This window comes from Chenopodium album, chromosome 26 (assembly GCF_948465745.1).
Source record: "Chenopodium album chromosome 26, dcCheAlbu1.1, whole genome shotgun sequence".
Taxonomy (NCBI): Eukaryota; Viridiplantae; Streptophyta; class Magnoliopsida; order Caryophyllales; family Amaranthaceae; genus Chenopodium; species Chenopodium album.
The window spans coordinates 6,583,839-6,595,140 of NC_137859.1; positions in this window are offsets into that span (position 1 = coordinate 6,583,839).

Genomic DNA, 11,302 nt, shown 5'->3' on the forward strand with positions numbered 1-11,302 from the left:
TACAAAAAAGATTATAAGTTTGTATACCGATTATAAACATTATTTATGTATTAACAAATTACGTGAAAATTTAAAAATTTAAAAATTACGTGTAACTACGTAAAAATTGTATTATACATAGTTAACACGTACACATATATTTGTGAATTGATATATTACTACAAATTTGGAAATTATCATTCTCCTATAAAATTAAAAAAACCTAAAATTGAAAACATACCAAGCTACTTTTATATAAGTGCAGGTAAGTATTACAGGAAATGAAAGAACTAATTTGCTACACTACTTTTTTTACGGTGGAGGTGAGGCTTAATCATTCTGTCGTAGATTATGTCTGCATGAGAGTACCATTTGGTCACGAAGTTCTTTGCGGTTGACAATATGCCACCCATTGTTTTGCAGCATGATTATATGGTGTAGGATATCCATTATATATATATATATATATATATATATATATATATATATATATATATATATATATATATATATATATATATATATATATAGCTTTTTGAGGAAGGTGATACAAAAATTGAAGAGGAAGCTTGTTTAGGAAGGTGGCCGGATCAAAATTAGAGGAGGAAGCTAGCTTGTTGGGGAAGGTAGATTAAAAATGGAGGAGGAAGCTAGCTTGTTGGAGAAGGTGTATAAAGAATGGAGGAGGAAGAGGAGGAGGAAGGGAAGGGGTCACTAGATGATGGAGTAGGAATTCCATAGCTCAGTCTCATGGTGGAGAAGTGATGAATCACATTTATATAGGATTTATAGGCATATTTATGCTAAGTTTATAGTTGATTTTTGGGTCTTTTAGTCGCTTTTTAGCTCACAAATGCATAAGTTGTTTGTTTTGTGCTCTATCACGCTCCGTTTGTGTTTTTCTTAATGTTTCAGGTGATTTCATAGTCATCATTTGGACGCTTTCGTAGTGTTTGGAGTTGATTCGGATGATATTTGGATGGAAGTCGATGAATTGAGCTTATTAATCAAAGATCACATGTTCGTGGATGTTGACTCTGAGGATTTTATGCATGAGAAATGAAAATAGCATCCACAATAATGATCGTTATGCACTTTTCGGTATTGAATTTGAGTTAGAAACGAAGTCAAACGACGTTTTACAAAGTGTCAAAATAGACCTTTGGTCACTCTTTTGATCATAACTTGAGTTCTATAGATTGGATTGAAGTGATTCAAGTTGCGTTGAAAACTACACTTGAAAATCTTTCAAATGATAGGTCACACGCCCCAAGAAGCTTCCTAGAACAAAAGTTATAGCTTATAGGTGTTTGAATCCAAGTGATGCTGTCAGCCACCCACGGGATAAATGCTGCGCCCCTGTCCCGCGACCACTCGACACCAGCAGGTGCTACTGCCAGGCCGCGGCCACAAGCCTGCGCCCGCAGGTCTGGTCGAGCAGCCTTGAAGCCTAGAGTAGCTTTTTCATTCCACATCGTCACAAGTCTTCGGGCCACGTCATCTTCTATCATCCACTAATAATTTCAACTTATGTAATTTATATTTTCTTATTTCTTTTCTTTAATTATTTTTAGATTAGTTTTAGGATAATACAAATACTCAAGGGATTATTATTTTCCCTTATGCCTTTTTATACCTTTTGTTTTACGTTCATTGTAGTTTTCTCTCTAGCCTAGTTTTTCATGGACAACTCCATGAATTCCTCCATGGATTTGTCCTTGAGTTTGATACATTAATTTATTGAGGTAATATTATTTCTTTACTTTAATTATGTATTCTTCCTTAGATTTAGTTTTAATTATTTCTCTCATGTTTGAGTAGTTTAATTTCTAGGGTTTGGGAATCCATGTTTATACTATGAATCTTGATTGATGTTATTGATATTTTGATTATTGATTTCTTTAATTGATAGTGTTATTTTGTTAATCTTACAACCTGATCAATTGTTTGATTAATTATTGCTAATAAAAGTTTGAATTGAAAGATCTTACTTTTAGAGGCTTACCTACAATTACCAATTCTGATTATGTTAGCGATCGAACTACATATGTTGAATTGAGAGTGTTAAGACGCAACCGCAGGCTTAGCAATTGCTCTAGATAATTGATTGATTGAATTATTATTGATATTTGATAGATTTAGAACTATACGCATGGTGAACCATAATACTAGGTCTTTTTATTAGTTGTTTTATTCCTATTCTAATTTAGACTACTTCTTATCCCAATTTCGTGACATAGTTTAGTTTTTCCATATCTTTAGAAATTAGATTGAATAGCCATCTCTCTGTGGATTCGACCCTACTTACCCTACTACATTGTTAGGAGGTTTTGTTAGGATTTTTTTTTGACAGGTGTACGACAATCTATCAGGAAGCCTTTACAACACGTACTAAAATATTATCGAATAAGCGTTTACAACATACTAATTAGTCGTGGGTTTCCAAAGTCCATTAGCATTTTCCTCGGATGATTGGGCTAAGCTAACTAGGCCCTTTTCCAAGTGTGAAATTGATATTGTTGTGCATGATATGGGCTCTTAAAGCCCCAGACCCAGATGGTTATCATGCCTTATTTTGCCAAAAAAAATTTAACGGGGCCAAGAATAATTGTATAAATCAAAAAAGTACTTCACCCATCTCTGCCTTGCGTGCCGCTGCCGTCTGGGCCTCCGTTCCCGCTGCTGTCTATGCGTTCTGTGTGTGTGTGGAGAATTCCCAATTAGTCTAAGGTGCACCCTTGTGCACCTTAGATAGGTGCAATAACGTAAAAAAAAAAAATTAACACTACTCTCTACAAAATGAACATTTAGTATATAAAAAAAAGAACATTTAGTAAAAAAATTTGAACATGAAAAAAATGAACATTTAATAATAAAAAATGAACACGTAAAAAAATGAACATTTATTACTTATAATGCATATGTTTCATAATCATATTATTTTTTATTGCTTCAAATTTTTATGTTCATAATTAAATGCATTATATTCATAATAATATTTTATATGTTCATATATAATTTCAAATATTCATAATGTAAATATGTAGTGTTGTTCATGAAATATTAATTAAATCGGTTTATGCATATGTTGTCTTTCTTAAATGTTTATGTTCATATTTTTTACGTATATGTTCACCTTTTAAATGTTTATATTCACTTTGAGAAAACCATTGCTTATGCTATATTTTGAAATGTTATGTTCACTTTTTGAAATGCATAAGTTCATATTTTTTATGCCTATGTTCACTTTCTGAAAAGCTAACGTTCACATTTAAAGGAACCTATGCATATGTTCATATTTTGCGTGATTATGTTCATTGATTAAAAATGGTAGAAAATCAGATAAAAATTCAATTCATTAGAATTAAGAAAATCATATACAACCTCCGTTAATATTTAGTTGCAACTTTGGAATATTTTATGTCTCTCAAATAATACCCCAAAGTTGCAACTAAATGTTAATGGAGGTAGTATAACCTAATCAATCGAAGTTAATCACAAAGTCACCACATAAGAAATCGAAAATCACACATTTTTATGCCTATGTTCATTTTCTGAAAATCTAATGTTCACTTTTTTTATGCCTATGTTCACTTTCTGAAAAGCTAATGTTCATATTGTGCTGTTGTTACACCTATTTCTAGGTGCATGAGTGTGCACCTAAGAATATGTGGAGAACTCCAACCTTTTCAATCCACACCGTCCTTATTCTTATCCTCATTACCGTCTTAAGCCGCAGGACAATTAGATATTATTGTCAATTAGATAGTTTTCAGATTATATGTTATATCTATCCATCTTTGATTGATTCATGTTGTGTTGTATATAGTCTTCATTTAGTGAGTTTTGTGGGAGAAATGTCCCACATAGAAAGAATATGAAAGGATTGTCTTGTTTATTAACTAGTGTGTACTATGTGTATTATGAGTTGTGAGCCCTCTTTTTGTGTGGGCTTAATCATGGGCTTGCTAGTAAATGATTAGTAGTATATTTATCAAAATCAATATACCTATACTAAAGGCGAAACTAGAAATGACACTTGTCATAACCTGGTTAAAAATTTCCTCTCCAAAAGGTTTTTTTTTTTTTTTTTTTTTTTCAAAACTTCTTAGAGAAATATTTAATTTAATACTTACTTTACAGTAATATTTCTTTTCTATTTGGCAAGTATATTCATTTTTACACATTCAACAAAGATTTATATATTTATTTATTTTATGACGAGAACAAAGTCATATAATACAATGATGTAATATTATCTATAACTTTGTAATGTAACCCATGGTTATTTTTATTAGTCGTGCATGCATTTCTTCCTCTGTTTTCTTTAAAGATTCAAAAAAATTGTAATTACAGAACTTTCATCCTATTTTGCAATTTGATATTATTTTTTATAATAAAATAATTGTATTAAACTAATGATAAATATTGAAATTACCGTGCATGACACGGAATCTAACCTAGTATTTACTAATCATAGACTAGCACTTAGCACGTGGCACGCGCGCGATGGTTAATTAATTATGACTAACATGTGCCAATTAATTAATTAATATTTTTTTTAATTTTCGGATAATATAGGGAGGCAGTTATTTTATCCCAAAAATAACTGCCATACTTTTTTTTTTTGAAGACAAGTAAGCAAATTATATTAAATCAATCTCCGCCAAAGTAAGTAAACTTTGGGGGAAACTGCCATACTTATCTCTATATAATGGTTTAATTGGCAGTAAAAAAATGATTAGTTTTCATATTCTTTCTGATAAACGTTCTTCTCAAAAAAAAAAACACGTTCATGGAGAGTGAAAATTATGCTGTGTTTTCATTCTTAGAAATAGGATAATCCTGGGGGTAAATTAGCATAGGAATTCCCATCAGCATCGTAGTGGGGGCTAATATTATCCTAAGGACAGAGATTAATCTCGTCCTATTATGTTTGTATTTTCATTGTAATTAGTTTTCTAATTTTCTGTAATTGTAATTTCTAACATGTTGAACATAATGTTTATGTTTATGTTTATGGTGTAATAATTCTACGTTAATTATTCCTCTGCATTTTGTCGAGGAAGGTTCAGTTCTTTTACCAAAGGTCCGAGGTTTTAAATTCCTTGGAATCTCTTCTTATTTATTACTTGGTGGTATAATTTCCCTCCTGTATCCCTATCTTATGTACTTGCTAGTTTGTATGAATTCATTGTATCGTCATCCTTGAAATGTCATTATGTCTCTATGGCTGATTTCTTCTGTATGTAGAGAAAAACCTTTGTTTATTCTTACGGAGTATTGTTTTACAGCTGCTATCTTCGTATAGATTTGAGATCCTTGTTATTGCTACTATCTGTCAAGGAATGAACTTCTCATATTCAACAGAGTTGGTAGATTCTCTGATACACTATAACTGAGTGTTGGATTTGTAATGGTTCATTTTATTTTGTACTTCCTTCCATTGGCATGTTTTCTTTACTTTTGTTCACAATCTTTCTTTTCTACATGTCTTTGATGAACACCATCCGTCATCTTTAACCTGTAAATGTTCTGGTTTTTGAAATTTGTGACTATCTATAAGAGGCCGTGTTAAGGATCTTACATAGATTAATAGTCCCCCATTCTTGCAAGCTTAAGTGGATTATAATGTTCAAATGGCGAGAATGTTGGGAAAGCAAGTACACTAGTAGGAAGCAGCTTGTTAGCTGGGATTCGTCTTTGACTTGTTCTAAGTTTCAATTGTAGAAGCCTAGAAGAAATATATATATTGAACTCAGTCAGGATTCTAAAGAGAGGGGAGGTTCAATGGTAGCCTATTAGCAGGACTATCTCCTAAATTGGGTCTAAGTAGTTGTTTCTTGCTGCCATGTTGGGTTGCATGTCTTCCTACATTTCATTCATCATTGTTATCAAATGTTTCTTCTTGTAATAAAAAGTTTTTTTTCTATATGAAGGCAGATACCAGGTTTCATTGCAAGTGTATGAGCAGTTTGAACTTTTAACTGTATATATACTTAAACATTCTATAGTTCTATAGTTATATGCATTAGTAATGATGAAAAATGAATGTTACAGTTCTCTTGTGTTTGTGCTTATACTAAAAAGATAGTAACCTTTCATTTAATTTCAAGCTAGCCTTTCTCGTTTATTCATGTATTTGTAGAATATTTTGCTAGTCACTGTTATACCCACAACTTGCATTGGGGCACCTTAACCTGCTGCTACCTATCAATTTTTATTACTGTTTCCGTGGCATTGTCAACAATGTTAATTTCTGCCTTTAAATTGGTGGGTGATTTATGTATTTAAGTACTATAATCACTAAATTTTGTTTTAGTTTGGATGTTGACTGATCAATAATTTTGATCCATCTCATTACTTTCTTCTTGCAGTATGGAATATACTAGTAATAGAATTAGATCAATCTCATCAAGAAATTGTCCTAGAATCTTGTTGGGGTAGCTCAATTAATCTTAAGTTTGGTAGCTTTAGCGGCCATTTTGAATATTAGAAGCTTCTTTAATTAGTACAACTTCAATCTATCAATTTATTCTAAAAAAAAAATGAAACAATTGTAAATAGCACACTATTAATAAATAGACTTTTACATTAAAATGTGTATTAGGCGACATTGAACAGATAAATATCATAATTTTGATGAAAATCTAAAATTTTAAAATTACAAATATTTTATTATAAGATGCATAATTCTTTTTTATATTAACCCATTTTTTTACATGTACAAATAATAAAAACATATGTCATATAAACCGTGCAATCGCACGGGTTCTAACCTAGTCACTAGAGTATTGTAATGAATCAATTTGTCTACATAGAATAGATTTTTTTATAAACTATTCACAAATAGTAGAAATTAACTAATATTTTTTTTAATTATTTTAATTTTTTTTTTTTTTTGGCCTTAGGATACTACTCTTTGATAATTGTGCTTTTTCTCATGCCAGGCAGACGTATAAACCATAGCTCACTTAGTTCCTATGTGGGATATAATTAACTACCCCGAATATGTTTCTATTGAACAATTTCCACAAACTTGATTTAAATTAACAATTTCCACACAATAAGAAGTTACAACTTATAATCCACGCTTTTTGAGGAAATTTTGAGGTTTCGGGCCCCGTGGCAAAAATTGTTGAGACCCTAGGGGATATATCTCGATGTCATATAATGCCGTTTGAAACCATATATGATCATTATATGTTGTCATAAACTTCCGTGGTAGGCTTGAGTTTACGAAATCACTACAAGATGTGAACGGGTAAATTGACCGTTTAAGAGCATATTTGTTGGTTCCACCAACTCAATTGGACTCTCGGAGGGTATTAGGGACCATAGTAAACATCTTAAGAATTTTAATTTCCAGGCGAAAAAGGTCAAAAAATTAAAAAATTGAAGGCTATAATCCATGCTCTTATAGGAAATTTTGATGTTTAGGTCGCGAAAAGCCTTAAGACCCTAAGGGATACATCTTGGAGTCATATAATGCAGTTTGCAACCATATATGATCATTATATGTTGTCATAAACGTCCGTGGTAGGCTTGAGTTTACAAAATCAGTGCAAATTGCGTACGGATAAAATGACCGTTTAAGGACATCTTGGATGGCTCCACCGACCCAATTGGACTCTTGGAGGGTATTAGGGACCATGGTAAATATCTCAACAATTTTTATTCTTAGGCAAAAAATGTCAAAAAATAACAAAATTAAAGGCTATAATCCACCCTTTTTAAGGAAATTTTGAGGTTTAAGGGCCTGTGGTGAAAAGCCTTGAGACCCTAAGGGATACATCTCAGGGTCATATAATGCCGTTTGAAACCATATATGATCATTATATGTTCTCCTAAACGTATGTGATATAGGCTTGAGTTTCCAAAATCACTACAAGTTGTGAACGGTTAAAATGACCATTTAAGGGATATTGGACGGTTACAACGACCCAATTTTACTCCCGGAGGATATTAGGGACCATGGTAAACATCTTAGCAATTTTTATTTTCGGGTGAAAAAGGTCAAAAAATTACAAAATTGAAGGCTATAATCCACGTTTTTTGAGGAAATTTTGAGGTTTTGGGGCACGGTAGCGAAAAGCTTTGAGACCCTAAGGGATACATCTCGGGGTCATATGATGCCCTTTGAAACCATATATGATCATTATATGTTGTCATAAACGTCCGTGGTAGGCTTGAGTTTACGAAATCACTACAAGTTGTTAACGGGTAAAATAATCGTTTAATGGCATATTGGGAGGTTCCACCGACCCAATTGGACTCCTGGAAGGTATTAGAGACCATGGGAAACATCTCGGCAATTTTTATTTCCAGGCAAAAAAAGTTCAAAAAATTACAAAATTGAAGGCTAATCCACGCTTTTGAGGAAATTTTGACGTTTCGAGGCCCGGTAGCAAAAAGCCTTGAGATCCTAAGGGATACATCTCGGGGTCATATGATGCCGTTTGAAACCATATATGATCATTATATGTTGTAATAAACGTCCGTGGTAGGCTTGAGTTTACGAAATCACTATAAGTTGTGAACTGGTAAAATGACCGTTTAAGGGCATATTGGATGGTTGCACCGATCTAATTGGACGCCCAGAGGATATTAGGGACCATGGTAAACATCTCGACATTTTTTATTTTTGCGCGAAAAAAGGTCAAAAAATTACAAAATTGAAGGCTATATTCCATGTTTTTTGAGGAAATTTAGAGGTTTCGGGGCCCGATGGCGAAAAGTGTTGAGACCCTAGAGGATATATCTCGGGGTGATATAATATCATTTGAAACCATATATGATCATTATATGTTAACATAAATGTACGTGTTAGGCTTGAATTTATGAAATCATTACAAGTAGTGAACGGGTAAAATAACTGCTTAAGGGCTTATTATATGGTTCCACCAACCTAATTTGACTCCCGGAGGATATTAGAGATCACGGCAAACATCTCGGCAATTTTTATTTTCGGGCGAAAAAAGGTCAAAAAATTACAAAATTGAAGGCTATAATCCACGTTTTTTGAGGAAATTTTGAGGTTTTGGGGCACGGTAGCGAAAAGCCTTGAGACCCTAAGGGATACATCTCGGGGTCATATGATGCCCTTTGAAACCATATATGATCACTATATGTTGTAATAAACGTCCGTAGTAGGCTTGAGTTTACGAAATCACTACAAGTTGTGAACGGGTAATATGACCGTTTAATGGCATATTGGATGGTTCCTCCGATCCAATAGGACTCCCGGAGGGTTTTTGGGACCATGGTAAACATCTCAACAAATTTTAATTTTCGGGCGAAAAAAGGTCAAAAAATTACAAAATTGAAGCTTATAATCCACGCTTTTTGAGGAAATTTAGAGGTTTCGGGGCCCGATGACGAAAAGTGTTGAGACCCTAGAGGATATATCTCAGGGTCATATAATGCCATTTGAAACCATATAAGATAATTATATGTTGTTAAAAATGTATGTGTTAGGCTTGAGTTTACGAAATCATTACAAGTTGTGAACGGGTAAAATGACTGTTTAAGGGCTTATTATATGGTTCCACCGATCCAATTTGACTCCCAGAGGCTATTAGGGACCATGGCAAACGTCTCGACAATTTTTATTTTCGGGCGAAAAAAAGGTCAAAAAATTACAAAATTGAAGGCTATATAATCCACGCTTTTTAAGAAATTTTGAGGTTTCGGGGCCCGGTAGCAAAAATCCTTGAGACCCCGAGGGATACATCTCGGGGTCATGTGATGCCGTTTGAAACCATATATGGTCATTATATGTTGTAATAAACGTCCGTGGGAGGCTTAAGTTTACGAAATTACTATAAGTTGTGAACTGGTAAAAATGACCGTTTAAGGGCATATTGGATGGTTGCACCGATCCAATTAGACGCCCAGAGGATATTAGGGACCATGGTAAACATCTCGGCATTTATTTTCGGGCGAAAAAAGGTCAAAAAATTACAAAATTGAAGGCTATAATCCATGTTTTTTTAGGAAATTTAGAGGTTTTGGGGCCCGATGGCGAAAAGTGTTGAGACCCTGGAGGATATATCTCGGGGTCATATAATATCATTTGAAACCATATATGATCATTATATGTTAACATAAATGTACGTGTTAGGCTTGAATTTATGAAATCATTACAAGTTGTGAACGGGTAAAATGACTGTTTAAGGGCTTATTATATGGTTCCACCGACCTAATTTGACTCCCAGAGGATTTTTAGGGACCATGGCAAACATCTCGACAATTTTTAATTTTCGAGCGAAAAAAGGTAAAAAAATTACAAAATTGAGGGCTATAATCCACGTTTTTTGAGGAAAATTTGAGGCTTCAGGGCCTAGTGGCGATAAGCCTTGAGACCCTAACGGATACATCTCGGGATCATATAATGTCGTTTAAAACCATATATGATCATTATGTGTTGTCATAAACGTCCGTGGTAGGCTTGAGTTTACGAAATTACTATAAGTTGTGAACGGGTAAAATGACCGTTTAAGGGCATATTGGATGGTTCCACCGACTTAATTGTACTTCCGGAGGGTATTACGGACCATGGTAAACATCTCGGCAATTTTTAGTTTCGGGGGATAAAAGGTCAAAAAATTACAAAATTGAAGGTTATAATCCACGCTTTTTGTGGAAATTTTGCGGTTTTAGGGCCCGGTGGAGAAAAGTCTTAAGACCTTAATGGATACATCTTGGGGTCATATAATGTCGTTTGAAACCACATATGATCATTATATGTTGTCATAAACGTCCGTGTTAGGCTCGAGTTTACGAAATCACTATAAGTTGTGAACGGGTAAAATGACCGTTTAAGGGTATATTGATTGTTCTACCGACCCAATTGGACTCCCGGAGGATATTAGGGACCATGGTAAATATCTCGGCAATTTTTATTTCCGGACGAAAAAACACTACTCTCTCCGTGTTTTTTTAAGTGATACATATTGACCGGCACATAGTTTTAGGCAATTTAATTGACTTAATAAAATAAGAGGTAAGTGGGGTAGTAGAGTATTAAAAAATTGTTAAAGAAAGATAGTGGGGTTAATAATTCATTGAAAAGTAATATATGTGAAAGGAAAGATATAATAAAAAAGTAGTAGTGAGTTTGGGTGGGGACCATGAGAGGAGAGAGATATAATATTTTAATGTATTGTTTTGCCAAAAAAAGAAATGTATCACTTAAAAAAACACGGCCGGAAATGAAAAATGTATCACTTAAAAAAACACGGAGGGAGTACTACAAAAACAGTCTATTAAGGCGCATTGGTAGCCGCGCAACATGTTAATAGTGCTGAAATATGCACTTTCC